This window comes from Narcine bancroftii, chromosome 1 (assembly GCF_036971445.1).
Source record: "Narcine bancroftii isolate sNarBan1 chromosome 1, sNarBan1.hap1, whole genome shotgun sequence".
In the NCBI taxonomy this organism is placed as follows: Eukaryota; Metazoa; Chordata; class Chondrichthyes; order Torpediniformes; family Narcinidae; genus Narcine; species Narcine bancroftii.
The window spans coordinates 421244116-421269512 of NC_091469.1; the positions used below are offsets into that span (position 1 = coordinate 421244116).

At 40.2% G+C, this 25397-nt stretch overlaps 1 long non-coding RNA gene across 5 annotated transcripts in view; it reads left to right on the forward strand.

Moving 5' to 3' along the window:
• Positions 1–25397, forward strand: part of LOC138753360 (uncharacterized) — a 137718-nt gene that overhangs the window by 75464 nt on the left and 36857 nt on the right. For 4 of the 5 annotated variants that reach the window (XR_011351133.1, XR_011351134.1, XR_011351129.1 and 1 more), the window contains 2 exons: positions 5672–5714; positions 5932–6090. The exons of the other annotated variant lie outside the window; for it this stretch is intronic. This is a non-coding gene — a long non-coding RNA (uncharacterized lncRNA). The remainder of the gene's footprint in view (positions 1–5671; positions 5715–5931; positions 6091–25397) is intronic. 5 annotated transcript variants of the gene reach the window in all.

Genomic DNA, 25397 nt, shown 5'->3' on the forward strand with positions numbered 1-25397 from the left:
AGTACTTGTATATATGCACTTTTAAATCCCAAACTCCAGGTTATCATTGACTTCACTGAAATGCCTAGGATGAATAAGCATAAGAATCTGAATTTATTGTCATGAACATGTCACAAAATTCCCTTCGTTGCAGTTGCCACATAGTGTGATCATTTATATAAACCATCTTACCAAATAACTAAAAATAGTGCAAGAAATGAAAAAGACAAAGTAAGGTGGTGTGTGTGGTTCATTGTTCATTCAGGAATCTTTTCAGAGCTTTGAGGTATCTTATGTAGTTGACTATGACATGAAAGGCCTTGCACTAAACATCTGGAAGACAGAGATGCCCACCAAATGTACCTGCCATGCAACAATAAAACTAAATGATTAAAATATATAAGACTCGGGGAAATGTTGCTCATTTTCCATATCTTGGAAGCCACCCATCTGTAAAGGCATTGAATATGGAATTTACCCTATTTCCATTGTGTCAGCATAGTCTCCAGAAGATTGAAGAGAAAAGTATTCAGTCTTTGGTAGACTGAGGCGAAGACTTCAAAAAGTTCCTGACCCTATGGTCTGTTGATCTTTACCCTCCTGTAGCTTTTGGTGTCATAGTTAACTGCATTAGATACCTCAAAACACTGGAAAAATATTATCAATACACCTTCCTCAAAAATTCTCCAAATCTTTTGGCCAAAACCAGCATCATTTTATGGACTAATATCCCCAATGTGGTGACTCAGGTAACATCCGACCAGCTCTAGTGGTTAAGTCATGTAATCCTTATACCTGATTTCTGAAATGAACACCTTCCCCAAAACCTCAGCAAGAGGTTCCCACAAGAACAGAAAAATCTTTTTAAGGGCATTTTTCAAATCTCTTTGATTTTCATTGACTCATCGATATCATATAACCATATAACCATATTACAATTATAGCACAGAAACAGGCCTCTTTGGTCCGCACTGATCCAAGTACCCTCCTCTAATCCCTCTTACCAGCACTCTGCCCATATCCCTCCATATACTTATCCAACTCTTTCTTAAATGACAAAATTGATCCTGCCTTCACCACCTTTCCCAGAAGCCCATTCCACACAGTAACCACTCTCTGAGTAAAGAAGTTCCCCCTCATGTTACTCCTAAACCTTTGCCCATCAACTCTCAACCCATGACCTCTTGTATCCATCTCTCCTACTCTCAATGGGAAAAGCCTTTCCACATCAACTCTATCTATCCCTCTCATTATCTTAAACACCTCTATCAAATCCCCTTTCAGCCTTCTATGTTCCAAGGAATAAAGACCTAATTTGCTCAATCTCTCCTGGCTGAAACCCAGGCAACATTTTTGTAAATCTTCTCTGCACTCTCTCTATCTTGTCAATATCCTTCCTATAAATCAGTGACCGGAACTGCACAGAGTACTCTAAATTTGACTTCACCAATGCCTCGTACAGTTTCACCATTACTTCCCAACTCCTATATTCTATGCACTGATTTATATAGGCAAGCATACTAAAGGCTTTCTTCACCACCCTATCCACATGTGCTCCTACCTTCAGGGAACAATGTATCGTTATTCCTAGATCTTTCTGCTTCACTGCATTCTTCAATGCCCTCCCATTTATCACATATGTCTTGCTTTGATTATTCTTTCCAAAATGAAGCACCTCACACTTATCAGCATTAAACTCCATCTGCCAACTTTCTGCCCAATCCTCTAAGCAGTTTAAATCCCTCTGCAATCTTTGAAACCCCTCTTCATCATCCGCAATTCCCCCTATTTTAGTATCATCTGCATATTTACTAATCCAATTTACCGCCCTATCTTCCAGATCATTAATGGTCCCAATACCAAACCCTGAGGTACACCTCTTGTCACTGGCCTCCATCCTGACAAACAATTATCTACTGCTACTCTCTGGCACCTTTCTTCCAGCCACTGTTGAATCCCTGGCCATTCCTGTGAAAATGGGAGAGGAGTATCTTGGGTCTCCACAATGGTGACATCCTCAGCAAGTTAAAGAAGCACAGTCCCTCTGCTTGTCTTGTGCTTCCTGCCCTACCTGTGGCAGAATTTAAGCATCCTCCATGGAATCCTCCATGGAATAACATATTCCTTCATTAAAAAATCTGTTATTTGTAAAAACACAATGCTGTTGAAACACAGCTGGTAAAACAATGTAATTTATGTAGCAAAGATAAGATACATAGCTAACATTTCCTGCATGAAGCCTTCATCAAGGAATGGACAAAATGTGGTCAGGCATCTGAACAAAATAGTAGGATGTGGAGAGGCGGAGGAGGAGCACAGGCCCAAAGGCAGCAGGTTTTAGGTGGATAAGGGACAGCGGGCACACCAGCAAATAGGAGAGGATGACTCTGTGAATGGAGAGAGAAGGGGGGGTGGAGAGATGGAGGAAATAAGATAAAGGGAAAGGAAAGGGAAGGAAGAATGCAGAGTAGCCTAGCAGGAACTAGAGAAGTCGATGTTGGTGACATCTGGCTGGAGAGTGTCCAGACAGATGTGAAATATAGTTGAAGATGATTAAACTCGCACCATTCTGTGAAAAGGATGGAATGCAAAGAATGTCGATGAGAGCTTGAAAACAGACAATATTAGCTAGTAGGCCTCTTCTTATCAGGAGCCTCAAGGCTGGTACAGTGACCTGAGGTAGTCTATAGCTAGTACTGCGCTTGCTTAATAGAGACATGAATATTAACTTAGACGCCCCTAAGGAGGGAATAAACTAATTAACATAACATGCGATGTATGAAGAGGGAGGAGCTGAGTGATACCTGTATTGATGGAAGTGAAAAGGAGAATGTTGTAATGTATTGGGTTTCTGATTGGAAGAAGGTAAATGAAGGTGGGGTGATGTTGAGCGTGGGACTGTACAAAAGAGTGATGATTCTGAACCTCCAGTGTGTCTCCAGACCAGGGACACCCGACTCTGCAGACTCGAAATAAAGCTGAACCTGTTCTCCAAGACTTTGTCTCCAGAGTAGCGATAGTGAACACTTTATATTTCACGCAGAAAATCAAGTGTTAGTCCTCCAATTTATGAGTGGTCTTGGTGAGATAATATGAGGCCATGGACAGAGATGTGAGCATGGAAGTAGTGTGTGGAATTGAAGTGGTTGGCCATTAGGAGATCCTTGTCACTGATGTGGACAGAGTGAAGGGGCTTGGCGAAGTGATCTCTCAGTCTCTCGGATGCAACATTTCACTCGTGTATCTGCAGGAGTTATCTACTGCATCTGGTGCTCCCATTGTGGCCTTCTCTATATCGGAGAAACTGGGTGCAGATTGGGAGATCATTTCACTGAGCTCCTTCGCTCTGTCTGCATCAGTGACATGAATCTCCCAGTGGCCAACCACTTCCCATCCTCCCATCTCTGACCCTGGCCTCATATACTATCCAACCAAGACCATTCATAAATTGAAGGATTAACACTTTATTTTCTGGCTGGGCACTCTCCACCAGGATGCCATTAACATCCATTTCTCCAGTTTCTGCTTGTCTACTCACTGTTCCCTCCTCCCTTCCCTTTCCCTTCATCTTTCCTGATGCTTCCACCCCCTCCCCTCTCCATTCACAAAGCCATCCCTCCTCCTACTACTAGCCTCCTCATGGACCGATTACCTCCTGCCTTTGGAACGTCCCCCTGACCCTCCCGCATCATTTTATTGGGCATCTGCCCACATTTGTCTGTCTTGATGAAGGACACAAGCCTGAAACATTGGTTATGTATCTTTATCTTTGCTGTATAAAATACACTGTTTTACCAGCTGAGTATCTCCAGTGCTGTGTTTTTACTTCAACCATCATGTCTCAGATTTCAGATTTATTGTCAGTACATCATGACATCACATACAACCATGAGATTCCTTTTTCATGTGGGTGAGGCAGAATTACCACAACTATACAGCATAAACATGCAAACAAATAAAAATTGTAAACAGATAAAAAATGTAAACAAACTGATTGCACAATACAGAGAGAACAAAGTAAATCAATAAAGTGCACAAGTAAGAGTCCTTAAATGAGTCTCTGATTGAGTTTGTCACGGATGAGTTTGATGGTCGAAGGGTAGTAGCTGTTCCTGAATCTGGTGGTGCTAGTTTTGTGGCATCTATACCTCTTACCTGATGGCAGCAGTGAGAACAGAGTATGTGCTGGGTGGTGTGGGTCTTTGATGATTCCTGCTGCTCTCTGATGGCATTGTTCCCTGTAAATGTACTCAATAGTGGGGAGAGTTTTGCCTGCGATATCTTGGGAAGTGTGGTGTGTAGTCTATGTCCCATCAGAACCTCAGAGGGTGATATGCCATGTTCAAGTGGCGAAGCTCTGTAACTCAATAGAGCTAGATATGAATCTGAGCCACTGTTTAACTATGCAAACTTCTTTCTCTGCTTTACAGTTTGCTTGTGGATGCAGAGGACTTGAAATCACATGTCAGAAATCATACTCTTCTGCAAAGTTCTAGAATTCTCGACAATTGTAGCATGGTCCATTGTCACTGTAGACAATTTGAAGAATTCCATGTCTTGCAAAAATTGATTTCATATATTTTTTCACACAAGCAGCAGACATATTAGGAAGCAACGCAATCTCCAGATAGTTCAATAGATAATCAATAACCACCAAGTAATTATTTTGATCCATGTGGAGCAGATCAGTCCCAACTTTCTGCCATAGTTCTGCTAGTAATTCAATTATTATCAAGGGCTCCTTTGTCTGCTTTGCGTGATATTTAAAATAGGTCACACAACTGGAAACAATCCTGTCAATGTCAGCATTTATCCCTGGCCAATAAACAGCAGTTCTGGCCCTCCTCTTGCATTTTTCCAGCTCAGTGCTGATCTAGAATGGTTGACGTTCACCTCCAAGGCATCCTTCATTCAGATTCTTGATGACCTTCTGTAGAGCTGTGTTCTTTTCTGCTTCAGCTGCAATCTACTTGGATTTCATGTCAGATATGGTAAGATATTCAGTGATTCACATGGAGATACACATGTCTCTGTGGAACTCTCATTGTGTGCTTCACTCTGCGTCATTGCCCTGGATAACGCATCAGCTAACACAATAGGTTTCCCTGGTGTGTACACCCTCTTGACTAGACTTATGTTTACACATGTTTTGTCACCAAGCAGAGATTCATGTCCATCTGGGACTACTGTGAACCTGAGGTGGTGCTCTTTATCTTGAATTTCACCTTGAGTTTACATGTACCTTTTGTGTCGATGCTCTATCCATTGTAGGTTTTGAGTTGTACAAGATTTGCATGGATGTATAGCATTATCTTCAGTGCTCTCATGGATGAAATTGATCTTTTCCCCTGTGTCCAGCTCGAAAGGAATATTTGCTCCATTTATGCAATGATACAGTCCACTTGTCCTGCTCATCTCTGTTCACACTTGGCAATTCAATGTCTGTTGGTTTAGAATCTTACTGCACTATCATGTCCTCGAAAAGTGTGTCACAGAGAGCAGTTTCTTCTATAGTATGCAAAGTGTCTTCTTTAGTGTTTTTGTTTAGTTCTATTTTGTTTCCCTTTGCGAAAACATTGCTTTGTGCAGTGATTCTGCCATTTGCACTTACTACAGACTTTTCCATAAGGTGAACATTGTTTTGGTGTATGTTTAGTGCCACATCATTTACAATTGAATCTTTTTGTTGCAGAGCTAATTCACAGGCGTGGCATATATTCACAGCTCCAGCTAAGGTAAACCCTGTCTCTTTCCCCCACCTGTTTCTCACTTCCTTATCGCTTATCCCGAACACAATTTGATCACGGATTATTGAATCTTGCATCGATTCAAAATTGCATGTTATTGCATTTAATTTTAAGTCCATTAAAAAATGTCAAAGCTCTCTCCCTGGAGCTGTGTGCATGAGCAAGATATTAACTTCTTGAACATTTAATTCTTTTTTGTGAACAGTATTCATCAAACATCTTGATAACCTTGTTGATCTTGCCCTGATCTTCTGCCTCAGCAAAAACAGATGTATTGAAAATCTCTAGTGCTTGATGTCCCAGCACAGTAAATAGCAGTGAAATCTTCCTTGCATCAGGTTTTCTATCATCCAATGGCTTGCAGGTATAGCATAAATCTTTGTTTGAACAGTCTCCACTCGTGTTTGACATTTTCAGTCCAATTTATAGCATTAGGAGTCTTAAACTCTCCATATCACTGCTGACAATGACTGATACACCGTCTGCACACTCCTGGTTTTTCTTCCACTCCTGGTACTATTGGTACCAGGTGATGTTTCTTTTATTGTATAAATAAACTTGGGTTCTTTTAAAACAACTATACTAAAGAACTTCACTCAGGACCGTGTAGAGGTATCCATCTTGAATCCAACTGGAGCTGCAACTAGTTACAACTTCTAGTACCCTGAACTCAACTGCCACATCTTCATCATTGACATTCAATTACTGTACACCTCCATTCCCCATCCTGAAGGCCTCAAAGCCCTTTGTTTTTTTTTCCTGACAACAGAACCAACAAGTCCCCCTCCACCACCACCTTCTTCCAGCTGATAGAACTTGTCAAGGCAAGTCAGGTTTATTTTCATCTGATTGTACAAGTGTAACACGAAGAAACAATGTTCTCCAGTACTCGGTGCAAAATGCGCAGACACACAATCAAACATAACACACATTTAGACAAACAATGCATAAGCAGGACAAATATTTCATCCATCAAATAAATAAATACAATTGCTTCATGAATATGAGATTCACAGATGGTTAGTGTGAGTAGTTCCTTTGGCCATTCCGTATTCTCGCTGTCAATGGAGAAGCTGTTTCTCAGCCTGGTGGTGCTGGCTCTGATACTACTATATCTTTTTCCTGATGGAAGCAGCTGAAAAATGCTGTGTTCGAGTTGGAAGGTGACCTCAACAATTTTATGCACCCTCTTCAGACACTGATCCCAGTAGATCATATTGATTGGGGGCAGGGAGATTCTAGGGATCTTCTCTGCCATTCTTATGATTGAGAGGATTGACCTCTGATCCATTTCTCTACAGCAACTGTACCACACTGTGATGCAGCTGGCCTGGATGCTCTCAATAGAGCTCCTGAGGAAGGTTGACATATTGGTGGGCAGTAACCTTGCTCACTTCAGTCTTCTCAGGAAGTGCATTCTCTGAGGTGCCTTTCTGACAAGTGATGAGATGTTGAGTATCCTTGATAAGTCACTAGTTAAGTGAACTCCAAGGAACGTGGTGCTTTGCACTCTCTCTACTACAGAGTTGTTGATGTGTAATGGAGTTATCATTCCTGGTCCTCCTGAGGTCCACAATCATTTCCCTTGTCTTATCCACATAACTCTCACACAATTTCATGAGATTTTCACCTGTTCTCTGTAGTGAAACTCATCGTTGTTTCTGATGAAGCCGATTACTGTTGGGTCATCTGCAAACTTGATGACCCTGTTGGAGCTGGATCGCCATGAATAACTTCTCCTTTGACATTTCACTTTCTGCAAGTAAAATCGATAGCCACGGATACCCACATGGGTCCCAGCTATGCCTGCCTTTTTATTGGCTATGTGGAACAATCCATCCTGCAAGCCTACACATGCAAGGCTGCTCAACTTTTCCTCTGCTTTGGTGCTGGCTAATCCAGCAATGATGAGCTTGTTTTGATTTAAAAAATTTTTTCACACTATGTACCATATTGACGAAAATACACTTAAACATTTCCCTCTTGAATATACACAGTCATTTTCTCCCCTTCCCCCCCTCCCTTCTCTCCATCCTTCCCACCCCCTCCCCACCCATTAAACATTCAACATATCCGATATGATGAGCTTATTGACTTCATTTACTTTGCTGCACACTTCCACACTGACCTTAATTTCATTTAGTCCATCTGTACCAACACTCTCCCCTCTCTCAATGTCTGTCTCTATCTCGGAGACAAACTCTTGAAAAACATCTACAAACCAACCAATTTCCACAGCTACCTTGACTACACCTCTGCACATCCTGTCCCTTGTAACTCCATTCCTTTCTTTTAGTTCCTCCGTCTCTGTCACATTACTACCAGGACATGGTCTTCTATGTCAGATCACCCAAGATCTCCTCTTTCTTCAAAATATATGGCTTCCCCTCAATCACCATCAACTCAGTCCTCACCTGCATATTCTCCATTAGTCACACAACTCTTTTAGTTCCCTCTGCCCCCATGCACAACAAGGATATGATTCCCCTTGTTCTCCCCTACCACCTCACCAGCCTTTGCATTCAACATATCATCCTCTGCCATTTCCACCACCTACTACGGGATCCCACCACATCTTCGCTTCTCCTCCCCATCCACCTTCCTCAAGGACCACTCCCTCTATCACTCTCTCGTTCACTCCTTTCTTCCCACCAATTGTCTCCTTGGCACCTACCCCACTGACCACAGGATGTATGTCCTGCATTTGTGCTCACACCTCGTCCCTCAGCATCATTTGTGGCCCCAAGCAATTCTTCCAAGTAAAGCTACACTTGATTTGTGAATCTTCAAGGGTTATCTACTGCATCTGGTGCTTCCGTTGTGGTCTCCTCTACATCGGAGAAACTGATGCAGATTGGGCGATTGCTTCACGCACTCATGAACTCATACAGTTATCACTGCTAGACTGAGACCAATCGCAAATTAGGGGAACAACACCTCATCTTCTGTCTAGGCAACCTCCAACCAGACAGTATTAACATCTGACCTCCCCTTTCGGTTATCCCCCACTCCCATCTATCCCTATGTCTCCTTTTCTCTTGCTCTCTTTCTCTCTTCCATTTTTCCTTTTTTACAGAGCTAAATACGTCCTCCCCCAATAAATTCTCACCTTTCCTATCTCCTGTCCTCCTAACCATATCCAGTTAACACCTTTTGTCTGTTGGTCACCACTCCTCCCCCTGCCCTTTGTTTTAATTCACGTGTCTGCCCACTTTATATTTATGCCTTGAAGAAGGTCTTAGGCCCAAAATCTCAGTAATATATCTTTATCTCCTATGGACGCTACAAGACCTGCTGAGTTACTCCAGAATTTCTGTGTTTTTACTACACCCAAATAGTCTGGCCAAATTTACCATCTTTATGTTGTATTATTCATCTTTGATCTGCCTTAAGGACCCCACCCTCCTGCTTCTTACCCTTTCTACATTCACTCATTGCTATGTTCAGATCTGGTTGCCTCCTTACAGGTAGGATATGGGAACTTTGGTGTGGATTTACCAGAATGTTGCCTGGTAAACTTACTTGTGAGGCAAGGTTAACAGAGCAAGTGATTTTCTGTTGAGAGTGAAGAAGAATGGGGCGTGGCAAGATGTCGTAGAGACTAGATGTGTAATCTCGGCCTCTCTGACCAGACTTTTAAGAACCCGTTTTTAACTCTTTGTTTTCAGGTTTAAATTTTTTAAAACTTAGTTTAAAGTATCAAGGAATTTTTATGGCTATTAATGGTAAAAAAATTAAACCTCAAGTACAGAAGAAATTACATTTTCGGAGTCTTGAAGATTTAGAGCCTAAACAGTCTGCTACAACTTCAGGTTTACTTTCTTTCAAGCCTAAACCACAGAGATTGCCTGTGGGAGCTGAAAAAATGACTACTACTCATCAGGAGAAGGACATCGCTGCAATTACCCATTCTCAGGAGGATGGTGCGTGTGCCCCCTATGTGGATCCCGATCCTGGCAGCCTGCCGACTTTAACGGAGGGGGCACGTAAGAAGACGACTCCATTGCTTGAAATACCCCAGGATATACTCCAATCTGAATATTTTGGTCTTTTTTGTGAGTTTTTGAAGCAACAACGGGTTGAGGGGGGAGAACAGCGTCGGCCCCCTGAGGAAGTCGGGGTGCCGTCGCTGGGAGTCCAGACCCGCAGTAAAACTGTTAAACTGCCTGTTGTTGAGATGCAGCAGGAGCTGCAGTTACCTGGTTCTGCCACTATGCAAGAGAAAGCAGGGCTGAGCTTTTCTGAATTACAATGTAAACAGCTAAGCCTTATCATTCAGCCTATGCTGAATGAAATGTCTCAGAGGCTCGGTTTGGAACTGGATACAGTTAAAATACATGTGGAAGCATCTTGTGAGGATTTTAAACAATTTCAGGCTGCTTTTTTGAAATGTCAACAACAAGTGGCTTCTAATACAGAAAAAGTGTTGGAGGTGGAAGAATCCGTTAAAGAATTGCGAGAACGTGAGAGGGAGTTAGAGAGGAAAGTAGATTATTTGGAGAATCAAAGTAGAAGGAATAATGTGAAGATTGTTGGTTTGCCGGAAGGTATGGAAGAACAAGATCCTCTTCGTTTTTTTTACCGAATGGATTCCACAAATACTGGGGCAGGAATTTTCTCTAGAGGTTTGGTATTGGAAAGAGCTCATAGAGCCTTAAGAAGAAGACCTCGGCCTGGTCAACCACCGAGACCCGTGATAATTCAATGTTTGAATTATTTGGACAGAGAAACGATACTTTGTTTAGCAGTGCAAAACGCGAGACAACATGCTCTGTTAATGATTCAGAATAGTAGAGTTTTTTTTATCCTGATTTGAGTCAAGAGGTTATTCAGCGTCGGTGTTGTTTTAATCCAATTAAAGAAGTTTTGTGGCGTAGAGGTTATAAGTCTATTTTTCGCTATCCGGCAGTGTTGTAGGTATTTTATGGAGACTTTCAATCTCAGTTTTTTGAGAATGAGTGTGAAGCAATGAGTTTTGCTGACTCGTTGCCAGATGTAAGAGGACAAAGACGTACCCCACCATTGTCTCCTAAAGAAAAATCTGGTTGTTCTGGAAATGGAAGAAATGGCAGAAATGGGAGAAATGGGAATGGAAAGAGTCCATTTCCTTGAAATGGGGTCACTGAGTCTGGAATTTCTTGGATGAATAGAAGAACTTTTTTATTTTTATTTTCTTTTTATGTCATTATGATATCTTGTTGTTATTCTTTGTTTGGCCAGGGAGGCTCTATGTTCTACTAGTCATCACCCACTGGTGGGTGATCAACACCCAACTTTTGTTTAGGGATTACTACCTTTTGCTAATTTTTTTTTGTTTTTTTTTCTTTTTATCTTATTTTTAATTTTCATTTTATTTAGACTTTAATTTGTGGTTTCTTTTTCTCCTATTGGAGGGCCTATTTTCGTTGATCTGAGTCTTTATATATTGATATTATTAGTTTTTAGTAATATTAGTGGATATGTCAAAGTTGAAGTTTGCTACTTTTAATGATCAGGGTTTAAACAGTCCGATTATGCGTAAGCATATTTTTATCAAGTTTGATCTTTGGTAAAACGTGTGTTCGGTAGAGATATGATTTTACCTGAAATGATTAAGTTTGAAACTTTTGACATAATGAGATGAAATATTGTTTAATAATGGAAAAAATTACATATGTTTTGTGGATAATTAATAGATTTTTTATTAATAGGTGGTTGTTATATTCAGAATATTTACATCTTGATTTATACTGACTAGATTTTAATATGTATGCTTTACTTTTCTTTATTTTTTCCTTTTTTCTTTATGGCTCTCCTTAGGAGAGTTGACTGAAAGAGTGGGGGCAGGGGTTTCTTTCCTTTTTTTTCTTTCTTTTTTTTACTATATATAAAATATAATTTTCATGCTTTGTTTATTATTATATGTGTTACTTATTATCTGTATTTTGAATGAATAAATCATTTAAAGAAAAAGAGAGTGAAGAAGAATGAGAGGGGACAATAGATATCTATAAGATTATGAGGGGCATAGATATGGCAGACAGCCAGTACTTTTTTTCCTAGAGTGTCAGTACCAAATACCAAGAGACATCTGTAGAAGGTGATGGGAATAAAATTTTGGGGAGATGCCAGGGCTAAGTTTTTATACAGAGAATAGTGAGAAATGCATTGCCAAGTGGAGGCTGGAACTATAGGGTCATTTGAAAGACTCTTAGTCAGATGTACAGATGCAAGAAAAATAGAGTTATGGGTGTATGGTGTGGTAGGTTTAGATCAGGGATGGCTAATCTTGCTTGATGTAAGAGCCACAGATGATAAACTTCAAATGTTTGAGAGCTGCACGGCATGAAAAGACATTTCAAACATGTTTTTACTCTTGCAAGCATATTTTGTTACAAAAGTTTAAATAAAAGTTAAGAATTAAGTGTATGTAATAATATTTATTTGTGTGTGTAGTTTTTAAACTGCTAATTTGCATTAGTTTCAGTAATCAAAAAGTACACATAACATATATTTGTGTAATATTCAAATTTTGAGGACCAATTTTTAGGGTAATATTAAGGGGTTGACTAGTACACATATACTACTTTAACCGTTGTAAATACCTGCATTGTTTGAGACATCAAGATCTCAGATGGGCGGGTGGGCAGCCTGGATCAGGTGGTATGTCTATGGTCGGGAGTTAGGTGGCCGAGACTGGCTGGTCAGGGCGTCACAGGCAAAAGTCTCTCCTCTGTCGAGAACATCTACAGATAATGCTGTTGTAGGCGAACCACAGTAATCATCAAGGATCCACACCACCCAGCACATGTTCTGTTCTCACTTCTGCCATCAGGAAAAAGGTATAGGTCAAAATCAGGATTTATTGTCATGAACAAATCATGAAATTTTGCTGCAGCATCTTAGTGCAAACATACATATTATAACCATCTTATGACATTACTATAAAAAATAAAATAAAATAATAAAAATAATAGTGCATGAAAAATAAGGCAGAGTCTTTGGTTCATTCATTATTCAGGAATCTGATGGCAGCGGGGAAGAAGCTGTCCTTGTGCCGCGAGTGCTCGTCTTTAGACTCCTGTACCTTTTCCCCGATGGTAGCAGAGTGAAGAGGGCATGGCCTGAGTGGTGGGGGTCTTTGAAGATTGAGGGTGTTTTTTTAAGACACTGCCTCATGTAGATGTGCTCGATGGAGTAAAGTCTAGTGCCTGTGCTGTCACAGGCCGAGTTAAAAACCCTCTGGAGTTTATTCTTGGCACCTCCATATCTGCCGGTGATGCAATCAGTCACAGTACAGCTGTAGAATTTTATGAGAGTCTCCTCAGTCACCTCACAAAGTATAGCCTTTGGTGAGCCTTCTTTGTGATTGCATCTACGCGAAGGCTCCAAGACAGATCCTCGGAGATATTGACACCCAGGAATTTGAAGTTCTTGACCTTCTCCACTTCTGAGCCCTCAATGTGGACTGGGTTGTGTTCCCCTGACTTCTTCCTTGGTTTTGACATTGAGGTAAAAGTCATTGTTGTAACACCGTTCAACGAGCTGATCTATCTCCCTCCTCTATGCTTCCTCATTGCTGTTTGTGATTCTGCCGACAACTGTGGTGTGTAGATGGAATTGGTATTGTGCCTGACCACACAGTCATGGGTGCGCCTGTGTTGATGATCAGTGAGGAGGTGATGTTGTTTTCAATTCGTCCTGACTGTGGTCTTCCGATGAGAAAATCAAGGATCCAGTTGCTGAGTCGGGGTACAGAGGCCTAGAGTTTGTAGCTTCAGGAACAACTGCTTCTCCTCCACCATCAGGCTCCTCAACAACAAATTCAATCAGGGATGAATTTAATGATTCTTTACTGTGCTCTTTATTGATTTTTTTTCTCTCTGTATTTCACAGTTTGTTAATTTTTTTATATTTACAGTTCTTTATTTAATTCTATATGTACCCTGTGTATAGATTTTATTTGCACTACCAGTAAGTGGTAATTCTGCCTTGTCCGCAGGAAAAAGAATCTCAGGGTTATATGTGATGTCATGTATGTACTCTGGCCATATATCTGAAATCTGAATAGAATCTTGAATCTATAGTTTCTACAGCATTGTATTTTTACTGCAATCTCAGTGTCTACAAACGTTTGTACTTTACTCACCAAACATATGTACATACCTATATTAAGATAAATATTATTAATAAATAAGAGTGACACAGAGAGTTGTTTTAGCAGTGTTTCAGTAGTCTCACTGCCATGGGTTGAAGCTGTTCCACAGCCTGCTGGTTATGGCTTGGATACCTGTATCTTTTATTCCGACAGGAGTTGCTGGAATATGCTGCTTGCTGCACGGTAGGGGTCCTCCCTGATTTTGTGATCCCTCTTTAAACAATGATCCAGGTAAATCACATCAATGGGTGGCTGTGGGGGTGTGGGGGGGGGGGGGTGGTGAGGGGTGGTGTGGGTGGAAATGAGATGCCAGTGATCCTCTCTGCCACTTTTATAGTCCTGTGGCCTGACCTCTGATCTGAAGCTCTACAGTAACTGTGCCACACTGTGACACTCTCGACTGAACTCCTGTAGAAAGTTGACAGGGTGGTGGCCAGTAGTGTTGCACGCCTCAACCTTCTAATGAAGTGCAGTCACAAGATCTTTGATTTCTAACTTTTCTCAGTCCTGATGAAAACTCATCAATAGAGACGTTAACTGTGTTTCTTTCTCCATCAGTACTGCCTGACCTGCTGAGTACTTCCAGTATTTTCTGTTTTCAATGTTGGAAAGACAGAAGCCATTATCAAAATTCATCATTTGGCTTCTGATGAGTTTGATCTTCTCTACCCTAACCTTAGAATACCTGATGGTGAAAACATTGCCTATTTTGTTATCATTTCCATCAGTTCAGGAGCAGATTGAAGTGACCAGTTCATCAACTTGCAAGTTTCCATTTACATCTCAAAGGTTCAAAGATTCATTTTATTTTCAACTAATAATGCATTAAAATATAATACATATGCTATATTTAAACTTTTGTCTGCCATAAGACAAACAAAGAGTTGCCATGAGCATTGCCTGGTGTCCCTAACAAAAGAAGCAAAAGAGAGTTTGTTCAGAGACCTTGCATGTCTATGGATTTGCCTCCAGTACCCCTCCAACCATTAGCAAACTGAGTTCCAGGTCCAAACTTCCAATACAATCAAGAAGCTTTCAGCAGCTGATGCCCTTTGGGGGTCTTCTTGCTCTCAGCACCCTCTAGAATCTCAGTTCTGATACCAGATCCCATGAGCCAGTCTCCAGCAGCCTACAGCCTGTGTGGGTCCTTTGACCACAAGTTGCCAGTAACCTGCAGCCTGTGTGAGACATTTGATCATGTCTCCAACAGCTTGCAGCTTTGTATGGATCCTACAGCTAATGAGGCCCTTGCTGGTCTGCTGCTGTGTCACCCTCCTGTCAGGTAGCCTTCTATGCTTCTCGCTTCTAATGTGGAATGTTCTCACCATTTCTGGTGCCCTGCGCCTGTCTGCTGCTCCCTGGAGTCCGCAATAGTTCATGGTACACTGCCCATCACAGGCACTGCCATCTTGGGCATAGACCTCGAGGTTGCATATTTGGAAAAAAAAATCTCAGTTGACTCTTCTAACAGGTTGTTTAAAGCCTATATGGAGCTGTTGGCCATTGGACTGGGTGGAAGGATGCTGCAGAGCAGCGTAGTGTCTCCACTCTCTGCTCTACCAGGTCCATGGCAGTGGCAACACTGCTGTTACAACAGTTCGGGCAGAGCTGGCAATTATTTTCAGTCTGCTCTTATCTCTTCCAAAATGTTTTTATCTCCTCCAGAGATCATCTATGATTACCTTCTCCACCTCTCCCAAGCAGAAATAGCAACACATGAGTCATTCAGTCTCTTTTGATCTCATCCTGGTCATTCCCTATGTTGATTGCTCCCTTGTGGGAGGAAGTCAGAATACCCAGAGAAAACAGGGTCATAGGGAGAACATGCAAACTCCACACAGATGGATCAGGTGATTAATATTGAACCCGTGTCACTGTACCAATTCTGCAAAGCAGCAATTCTGCTATCTGCGCACCTTGTCACCCAAATCCGATTTCACTATTCCAAAGGTTTCAACACGCAGATCACTATTACCTTGAGGAATCTGTGATTTTGTTTGTATTGTTTTTATGGGGGACCAGAAATTTTGTTCTGATTCTGCTTGACTATTTCAGTATCTCGAACTACTTATTGCCCCTCCTCTAAGTGGTACATTGAAAGGATATTCCAGACTGAAACCTCATGTTGTTTAAAGGTCATTTTGGGTTCTAAGAGTTCGCCAGCTCTCCAGAAGAATGTCTGCCCAATCTAGTGCACAGCAGCAATTCTCAGAAATTAAAGTGAATTTCAAACTGCAGCCTGTATTTTCAGTTTGACAGCCTCAGAAATACATGTTCAATTTCCAGTAGGGGTCACTGAGTACCTCATTCCTCACTCCAACAGAATAATGAACTAATTTATAATCTCAACTGAAATCTGCTTCCTTCACACAAGGGATTGAACTTATGAATGTTGAAGTATATCCCAGCTTGTTAGAGCTAAGCATGTTATATTGTCACTTCAGTGCATTGTAATTTGACTTTAAAATTCATTCCAATGAAGTGAATTTTTGAGGCACATTAGAATACTACATGTTGAGTGCCGATGCCCAGGAATGGATTTCTAAACAAAAATATTCAAGGGTTTGATCTTAGTGAATGAGAATAAAGGTGTGGTTTCTGGTGGTCAGAGAAGGAGATTGGAAGGGAGAAGAACAGTTGGAGTGATGCAAGTCTCATAAATGGCCCAATCTGTGACTAAGACAAAGAGCGGCTGAATTTTACAAGTGCAGGATTAAGGGGACAGCTTGAATGTGGCTCGGGATTTAATACCAGGCAATAATTAAGGAAGCATGAGAGGGCAGGGCAGTGAACTCAGAGGAATGAAAGCCTGGCAAATTTCACCCTTATTACTCACCTTCTCAACATAATATTCGATCATGTCATTTCTTTTAAAAAATGCAGACCTCTTTTGCTGAAATTTTCTTTTCATTGTCATTTATCAATGCTTTATGTATTGGAAAGGAGCAAGCAGGTGGTCTCATACTTACATACAATACCTTTCATTATTTTTTTGTATGTCCATTTTAAGTCAGTATATTCTGGCTACACTGAAATGTTTATTTTCGATCAAATCTTTGAATGGGTGCTGAAACATTTTGTGGTGTTTCTCTCATCTCTTGCTGAAGCCCCCAGTGGGATATTAAGGAAACAGTGTGAATATTCCACTTATACTATTTCTGGTCTCTCACCAGATTTATAGTGGATAAATGGAGAAATCCCTAAAGAATTTTTGGACCAGTTTGTAGGATTTTGATCTCGGCAGCATTTTTTTCTGCAAGGTTATTCCATAATTGAGAGAATTTTGCTAAAATTTACCCTGTTTTAAAGATTTTTCATTGTAATTTTATTCCATGCTTAATCTAGTAATATATCTATTTTGTGATATTATTTCTTCCCCTTTATGAACATTAATAAGGTATTGTCAACTTCCTAATAAATGGATAATGATGAATGGTTGTGGACCTATGTAGGAATTTTTCTCACCAATCATTCAAATCTGAGAACTAATTAATGTTTCAGGTACTTAACTTTCAAATGCAAGGCTTGTATTTAAGATTATTTCACACATAGCTTTAGAGAATTATGTAGTGAGTTAATTGATTCATTTTTATTTTAACCCCAATTTTTAATTTTACATATTAATGAAGGATCAGAATAATGTCTGCCCTGCAGGGTTCAAGTAGTAGAGCACACAAATTTTAAATGGATTAACACCATTAAAAAATGGACAGATCTAACTATCATCAATATGCATGTTTTAGTGGCAGAGTAGGTGGTATTTTATTCAAAGAATCATCAGTAAAGACTCTCAAAACCTTCTGCGACAATGAATTACAAACCATTATTATTGCATGTTTCTGTTCTAAAGTGAAAAATGGAAAACAAATTGCAATGTAAATGAGTGTGAATGTATGGAAGGTGTTAGCACAATGATGTTGCAGCCCCAGCGACCCGCATTTGAATCTGGCAGTCTGTGAGGAGTAGTTTGTATGTTCTCCCTGTGTCTACATGTGTTTCCTCCAGGTGCTCTGGTTTCCTCCCACTATTCAAACAAAAACATGTATCAGGGTTGTAGGTTAATTGCATGTAATTGGGCGGCATGGGCTGAAAGGGCCTGTTACCGTTCTGTATGTCTAAATTGAAAAAAACCCAAATGAGTAAATAAATTGCTGAGTGTACCATTTGATGAGTGTACCTTGTTAGTTCTGGAATGACTGCTTTCAATTAAAACTTTCTTTCATCACATCTTTCCAATCTCCATACTTGTACTTGCAGAAACATGGGTACTACATAAATGTTGTCTACTTTGTCAGGTAATATTGCATGAGAATCAGAAAAGCATTCCAGACTTTAATCTTGGCAAACCTCCTCCCTTCCCTCTCCCATCTAACTCTATCATGTTCTGATTGTGATTCCAAAGACTCTTCACTTGGGGGAACCAAAGAAGGTTTATGCATGAAAAGCACAAGGTGACAAATCATGCAAAAGATGTGATGACAGCAGTCATCTTCGGATGAAGATTCTAAAGTTCAGTGGCTGCAAATGTAGTCAAGAGCTCATTTTTGAACAACTTTATTATCTTTGACTTAACTTGAAATCAATGTCAGAATATGACAGCAGATTGGATGAATGGTTAACACATTTATCTGAAAATTAACCTTCAATATCCTAATGGAGATGATAATCTATTTAAAATTTGTTTGCTCTGCCAACTGAACTCTTCATCGCCATGAATAATTTACCTTCATTAATCATATCAATTACCACCATAATCTGGAAAGTTTCAATCACTTCCACCCACAGATTGGAGGAACAACACCTTATTTTCCGTCTGGGCACTCTCCAACCAGATGACATTAACTTGCCTTTTCAGCTTTCTTCTATACCTGCTTGCCTTTTCTTTCCCCTCTGCCTTTCCTGTCTTTCCAGTTCTCCCCTCCCTTCCTCATTATCCACCCAGCCATCCCTCCTTCCCCTCATTGCTGCTGTCTTCTCCCTCCTTTCTCCACCTATCATCTTCTGTCTTTGCTAACCCCCTCCCCCCCCAACTCTTTTGTTTGGATGTCTGCCGGCATTTTCTCATACGTTGATGAATGGCTCAAACATGAAACATCAGTTATGTAATTTTACCTTGGCTACGTAAAGGACACTGTTTGTGTTTTTTACTTTATAATCACTTCCAACTCTTTAAAGGAAACAGTTTAAAATTGGCAGTGGTGAATTGGCATTCTACAGAGTTAATGGCAAAATTAATTAACCAAATGTTCTGCTGATCCATTCTCACCATGTTTCTGACAAGGGCCAGTATCATGCTTTAAATTCCACTTCTGTTAATCTCTGCTCATAATATTGTTTTCCATCACAGAAATATCATCATTGTTTCTTGCTTTGTGTATAATGAGGAAATTTATCAAACACTTTGAGAACATTTATTTTCAATGCTTGGTGAGTTGCCTTTCAATTTAGAGAAAAGGAGAAAGATTTGCTTGTAATTGCATGCTTTTTTGAAAGTGACGTTATGGTTTGCATTTCTAACAAGTCTGAAGACTGCCGTCGGAAGACTCGTGCTGGGCTGCGGAATACTGGAGATTGGCTCAAACTAGCTGGAGGGGTACCAGGTATTGGACCTGGGATGCGAGGTGCTAAGAGCGCTGAAGGGTTTCTGACCATCCTGAAGGTTCAGATCTGGACCTCGTGTTGCCAATGGTTTGGACTGGACTCAGTGTAGCTGTGGGATCTGTGGAAGTGCTGGAAGCGAATCTACAGACATTTGGTGGCTCTGAGGTGGGGGGGGGGGGGGGAAACGGACTCTCTTTTGCTTCTCTCTCTCTCTCTGACTGTATCTGACTGTAAGTCTGAACTGTAAGTCTGTGAGAGGCACTTGGGCAATTCGTGCCAGTGGCAAATCTGTCTGCCTTGCAGCAGGCAAAAAGAAATTTCATGTAATATGACACGGTTTTATAACTATGACAATAAATTGAATCTTGAATCTTGAAGGCTATTTAGATTGCCATGTAAATAAAGTAATCCACAAGCCAGAATAGTTTGGCAAGTTAAAGACTGATTATTTTTTACATATAAAAAATTGGTATTTGGTACATCTTAAAATGGGTTTATCAGAAAAAGTAAACAGAGAGAAAAGTAAGACAAAACAGATAGTAGAATCTGAAAGAGCTCAGTGGACTATTTCACATCTGTGGAAGGAAATGGACAGTTGACTTTTTGGGTCATATTGGTTGAAAGAATAGAGGGTTAGTATAAAAAGGTGAGGGGAACAGGTGAGCCAGGATCTGGCAAGCAATAGGTGGGTCCAGGCAAAGAAGGGAGGATGGGCAAAAAGAGTTAGCTGGGAGAGGGAAAGAAGGAGATATTAACAGAGGTTGGGAGTTGATAGCAGAGGTAGCAAACTGCAACAGATCAGGGAAGGAAGGTAACAAGGGAGTGATGCGGGAAAATGGGAACAATGGAGAGAGGGAAAAGGGGGACCAGTAGGAAAAGTGTGTGGATGATGGACAGATGCCATAGAAGGGAAAGAAACTGGGTAACAGGAGGTATGTGAGAGGATTTGTGTAAATCAGATGGAGAGAGAAAGAGATAGATGGGCAGCAGTTACCTGAAATTGGAGAATTCAACCTTCAAGCTCTTGGGTTGAAGTCCACTGGGGCAGAATATAAGATGTTGTTCTCTTAGACTGCATTTGGCCTCACCCTGGCAGTGGAGAAAGCCAAAAACAGATATGTGAATGGAAATGGTTTGTAACTTGGAGCTCCAAATGACCATTGCGAACAGAGCAAAGTGGTCACTGTGCTTGTAGAACAGTTTTTTTTGACAATTCGCTTTTTGAGTAATCTGATTTTAAATGACTAAAACTATTCAGGCACTCACTTGCTAACTTTAATAAATGTATTATTAAACCTACCAATATTAATACCTTTAATACAGATACACTAATCCCTACATTCCTGAAAAAAGCTTGATGAGTTGCAAGCAATGGAAATTATATATCTTTAGTTCAAAAAGGCAAGGGGACTGAAAGTTGTTTTTTTGGAGAATTAATAAATAGAACTGGAGTTACGATCTTATTAAAGTAAGATCAACCACATTTTTAATCTAACTGTTGAACAAGCTTTGTGGCCTAGAATTTTTTATGTTCTGATATTAATGTGGAAGGATAAGCAAGAGGGTGTTGCCTGCAGATTTGAGTTTGGAGGCAACTGTGTTCTTTCTTTGGCTTGGCTTCGCGGACGAAGATTTATGGAGGGGGTAAATGTCCACGTCAGCTGCAGGCTCGTTTGTGGCTGACAAGTCCGATGCGGGACAGGCAGACACGGTTGCAGCGGTTGCAGGGGAAAATTGGTTGGTTGGGGTTGGGTGTTGGGTTTTTCCTCCTTTGTCTTTTGTCAGGGTCAGTGAGGTGGGCAACTGTGTAAGGATATGGTAACAGGGAACATATATTAGAAGTTTGATAGAGTATTCTACTCATAAACTCAAAGGATAAAATTCAGCAGTAGCCTAGGTCCTATGATGCTTTCCAGAATCATTTACTATTTTGCAGCAAATAATCTATTTTAGACTTGCTGTTTTGCCAAAGTAGCTGGTTTGAATAATGAATAAAGTGGAAAGGTGAGAAATACCTCACAACATCAGACAATAGGATCAAAAGCTGTCATCAATATTGTTAGGCATCAACAGATCTAATTTAAGTTTACATCAAACATTTCTCTGCAGAGAAAAAGGAAATACTGTTTGAAAGTAAAGCCAATTCACATTAGACACACAGTTTGCCAAAACAAAACCCACACAGACACCAAGATTATGTCTGGTATTTATAAAAACCTTTAATACTCCGAGACAAACTGACTGCAGGGCTGCACACATTGAGACTTTGAGTCATTGAGAAGTGGGAGTAGATCTGGTCCACAATACATTCACTTTCCATCTGCAGCAAGAAATAATTAGCATGTATCTAGAGTATAAGGTACACCCCACAGGGTTCAAGAAATGGATTCATCAAGTTTTTCCACATGCCTAAAGGCTGGAGGCACAAAGGTACCCAATTAGAATTTGTTTTGGATAATATTCAATGTGAAGCCCTTTTGGTGAGAGGTGTTGACTAATAGCCTTCAGATATTCCTAAAGTTTAAAATTCAGAAAGCTTGGTATGTTTCTTCCATGGGAATAAAGCAAACCTTTACTGTATAAGTAATGAAATTTCAATTGATGGGACATTGTAATTCAAAAAAACAAATTAATACCATGAGGAAAAAAACCCAGAATCTGTTGTTAATATAAGACCTGAAATGGATTCCTCTGGCAGAGTTAATGATGGTATGCATCAGGTTTTTGAATCTTTGCTAAGTACTTCATTTGTGAATAGGCTAATGCAATTAAAGTGCTATTATACCCTAATAGCATGATGTAATATCTGATATATACTCATATCAACCATTTTTTGGAGACTAATGCTTGATTTTTCTCTAAACCCTATATTTTACTGAACATGTTTAGGTATGTGAACTTTTTTAATAGCACTAGAACAGACCCTTTGGCTCACAATGTCTAAGCTGACCATGATGTCAATCTGAACTAATTTCAGTTGCCTGCACATGGACTGTATCCTTCTGTCCGATTATCTATTTTATGGCCTTATAATTTTATATACTTTATTAAAATCTCTCCTCAGTCTCCCATGCTTCTGTGAAAACAATCCAAGTTTGCTCAACTTCTTATAGCTAATACTCTCCAATCCTGATCACATCCTGGTGTACTTCTTCTGCTCCATTTCCAAAGCCTTGATATCCTTCCTGTAATGCAGTGACCAGAATTACACATAATACTCCAAATGTGGCCTTACCAAAGATTTATACAGTGGCAACATGACTTGCTAACATTTACATTTGATGCCCCAACCAGTGAAGGCAAGCATGCCCATAGGCCTTCTTTACCACCACTTATGCTGTCAAGGAATGTGGGCTTACACCCCAAGATCCCTCTGTACATCAATGCTCTCAAGTGTCCTGCTATTTACTCTATACTTCCTACTTGCATTTGACCTCCCAAAATGCACTGCCTTGCACGATTCCAGATTAAATTCCATTTGCCTTCTTGCCACTGAAATTTCCAACTGATCTCTATCCTTCTATGTCCTTTGACAACCTTCCTCATCATCTGCACATCTACCAATTTTGTATCAACTGAAAATTTGCTAATCAGACCACCTACATTTTCATCCAAATTATTTATATACAATATATCACAAACCATAGAGATGCCAGCACTGATCCTTGTGGAACACCGCAGCTCACAGATCTTCAGACAGAATCATGCCCCTTCACAACAAGCCTCTTTCTTCTTCAATTACCACCTCGATTTTGAATCCAAACTGCTAACTTATGATCCCATTCGGCAGATTTTTCTGGATGAGGGACATTTAATGCTGTACTAAAATCCACGAATACAACATTTACTGCCCTACCTCATCAATCATTTTCATTACCTCCTCAAAAAAACTCATTTAAGTTTGTAAGACATGACCTCTACTGCGCAAAACCATGCTGACCATCGCTGATGTACATCTTTCAAAATGTGAGTAAATCCAGTCCCTAAGAATCTTCTCCAGTAATTTCCTTATTGCTGACTTAAGGCTCATAGGCCTATAATTTCTAGAAGAAAATGTTAGGAAAAGCATCCATTTCCATTAAGTTGACCATGAGAGGCTGTGCATCATCAGAAACAGAATTAGAATGTATGTGTTACATTTTATTTAATTACCTTTCTTCTGAACAAGCAGATGAGCAGGAGTTATATTAACGCAGAGATTTCAGTGTTCACCTGCACTGAATTTGAAGAGGACTTTTGAGACACATCAAGAGATTTTCTGGGAATCCTCAAAGGTTCATCAGCACACTTTCATTATTTTTCTAGATATTCTCAGTTCTTTATCTAAAAGAACTGAATAGTGTGCTTTGGCATACTAATGGGCACCTTGAAATATGAGAATGGTGGCACTTCCAGAGTGGCTGTAATGGCAGCACTGTCGCTGGTGCAGAGCTGGGAGACCAGAGAGCAAAACTCAGCACTCCTCCGCACTCCTATTGCCCCATCATAATGCTATTGGCCCCATACAAGTTTTAAACAGCCTGTTAAAGGGCCCAGCAGAGGATTTTTTTTAACCATCTTGAAATCCTGGAAATCTGTACCCAAGATGGCATTGTCCATGCTTGTAGAGACCCATGACCAGTTGTAGACTCGGGAGAATCAGTGGATGGGCACAAGTCATCAGAGCAGGAGAACAACCCCCCCCCTCCCCCCCACTCTCTCCCTGCTGATGAGGAGAAGCCTGGGAGATGACCCTACAGGGAAGAGGACCACGGTTGTGGACCAGGAAGGGGCTCAGCATCTGTAGGATTCACACCAGGTTGTGGGCTGTTGGAGACTAATTCCTGGGAACTAGGTATCAAGACTGGGATTTGAAAGCATGCTGATGGCAAGAAGGGATCCCAAAAGCCTCGGGCACTTAAAATTTCCTGGTTGTATTGGAGGCTCAGATTTGGTAGCTCAGGTTTGCCAATGGATCGGACTAGAGGCTGAACAGCAGCAGAAGCATTGGAGATGAATCCACAGAAGTGACTTTCTTTTGCTTCTCTTTCTGTTAGTGTTGAGGGTCCAAGGCAATGCTAGTGGCAGTGTGGCTAGAGATCAGAAATTAGAAAGGTGCAAGCTCATTGACAGGGTGAGCAAGCGTGAGTTTGGGAGAGTCTTAAATTATGATAGTGAATAGGCAGCAAGAATTTTGAGGATCTCCCATTTTGGTTGTAATGGAAAATGGTTAAATGCATATTGCAATCCATTCCCCCATTTTCTAGTGATATTCCAATGAAATAAAAATATTTTAATAAACAAATTAAGTTCTAATTTTAAAAAATTCTGTGGCAATCTGAAACATCATGCTTAACTTTTCTTTCTTTTTCAATCTTTTTATTATTATTATAATTTATAAACACATACAGTTCAAAGAGATATAAAAAATACATAGTAAGTAATGAATTAATACAGAGATATTAAACAATAATATTACAGAATAAAAATATATCATAAAAAAAATTTTAGATCAGTTTAGGGTGTGAACTATCTCTAAAAAAAAGATATAATTAATAACAATATATGAAAAAAGAGAAAAAAAAACCCCAAAAAAGAAGAAAAAACAAATCTGAATTAAAAAAACTTTAAAAAAAAACCTACAGATATAGCTAAACCACGCCGATCACTCCGATCTCATCTTACAGCCCAATTATCATACATAATCATAGAAAGAAATCAGAGCCAGATCAACTCACCACAAATGAAAATATTGAATAAATGGTCGCCAGGTTAACTCAAACTTAGAAGGGAATTCATAGACAGAGTTTCTAATTTTCTCTAAATTTAAACATAGTATAGTTTGGGTAAACCATTGGAAAACAGTGGGAGGATTAACCTCTTTCCAATTCAATAGTATAGATCTTCTAGCCATTAGTGTAAGAAAAGCAATCATACGATCCGCAGGAAGAGAT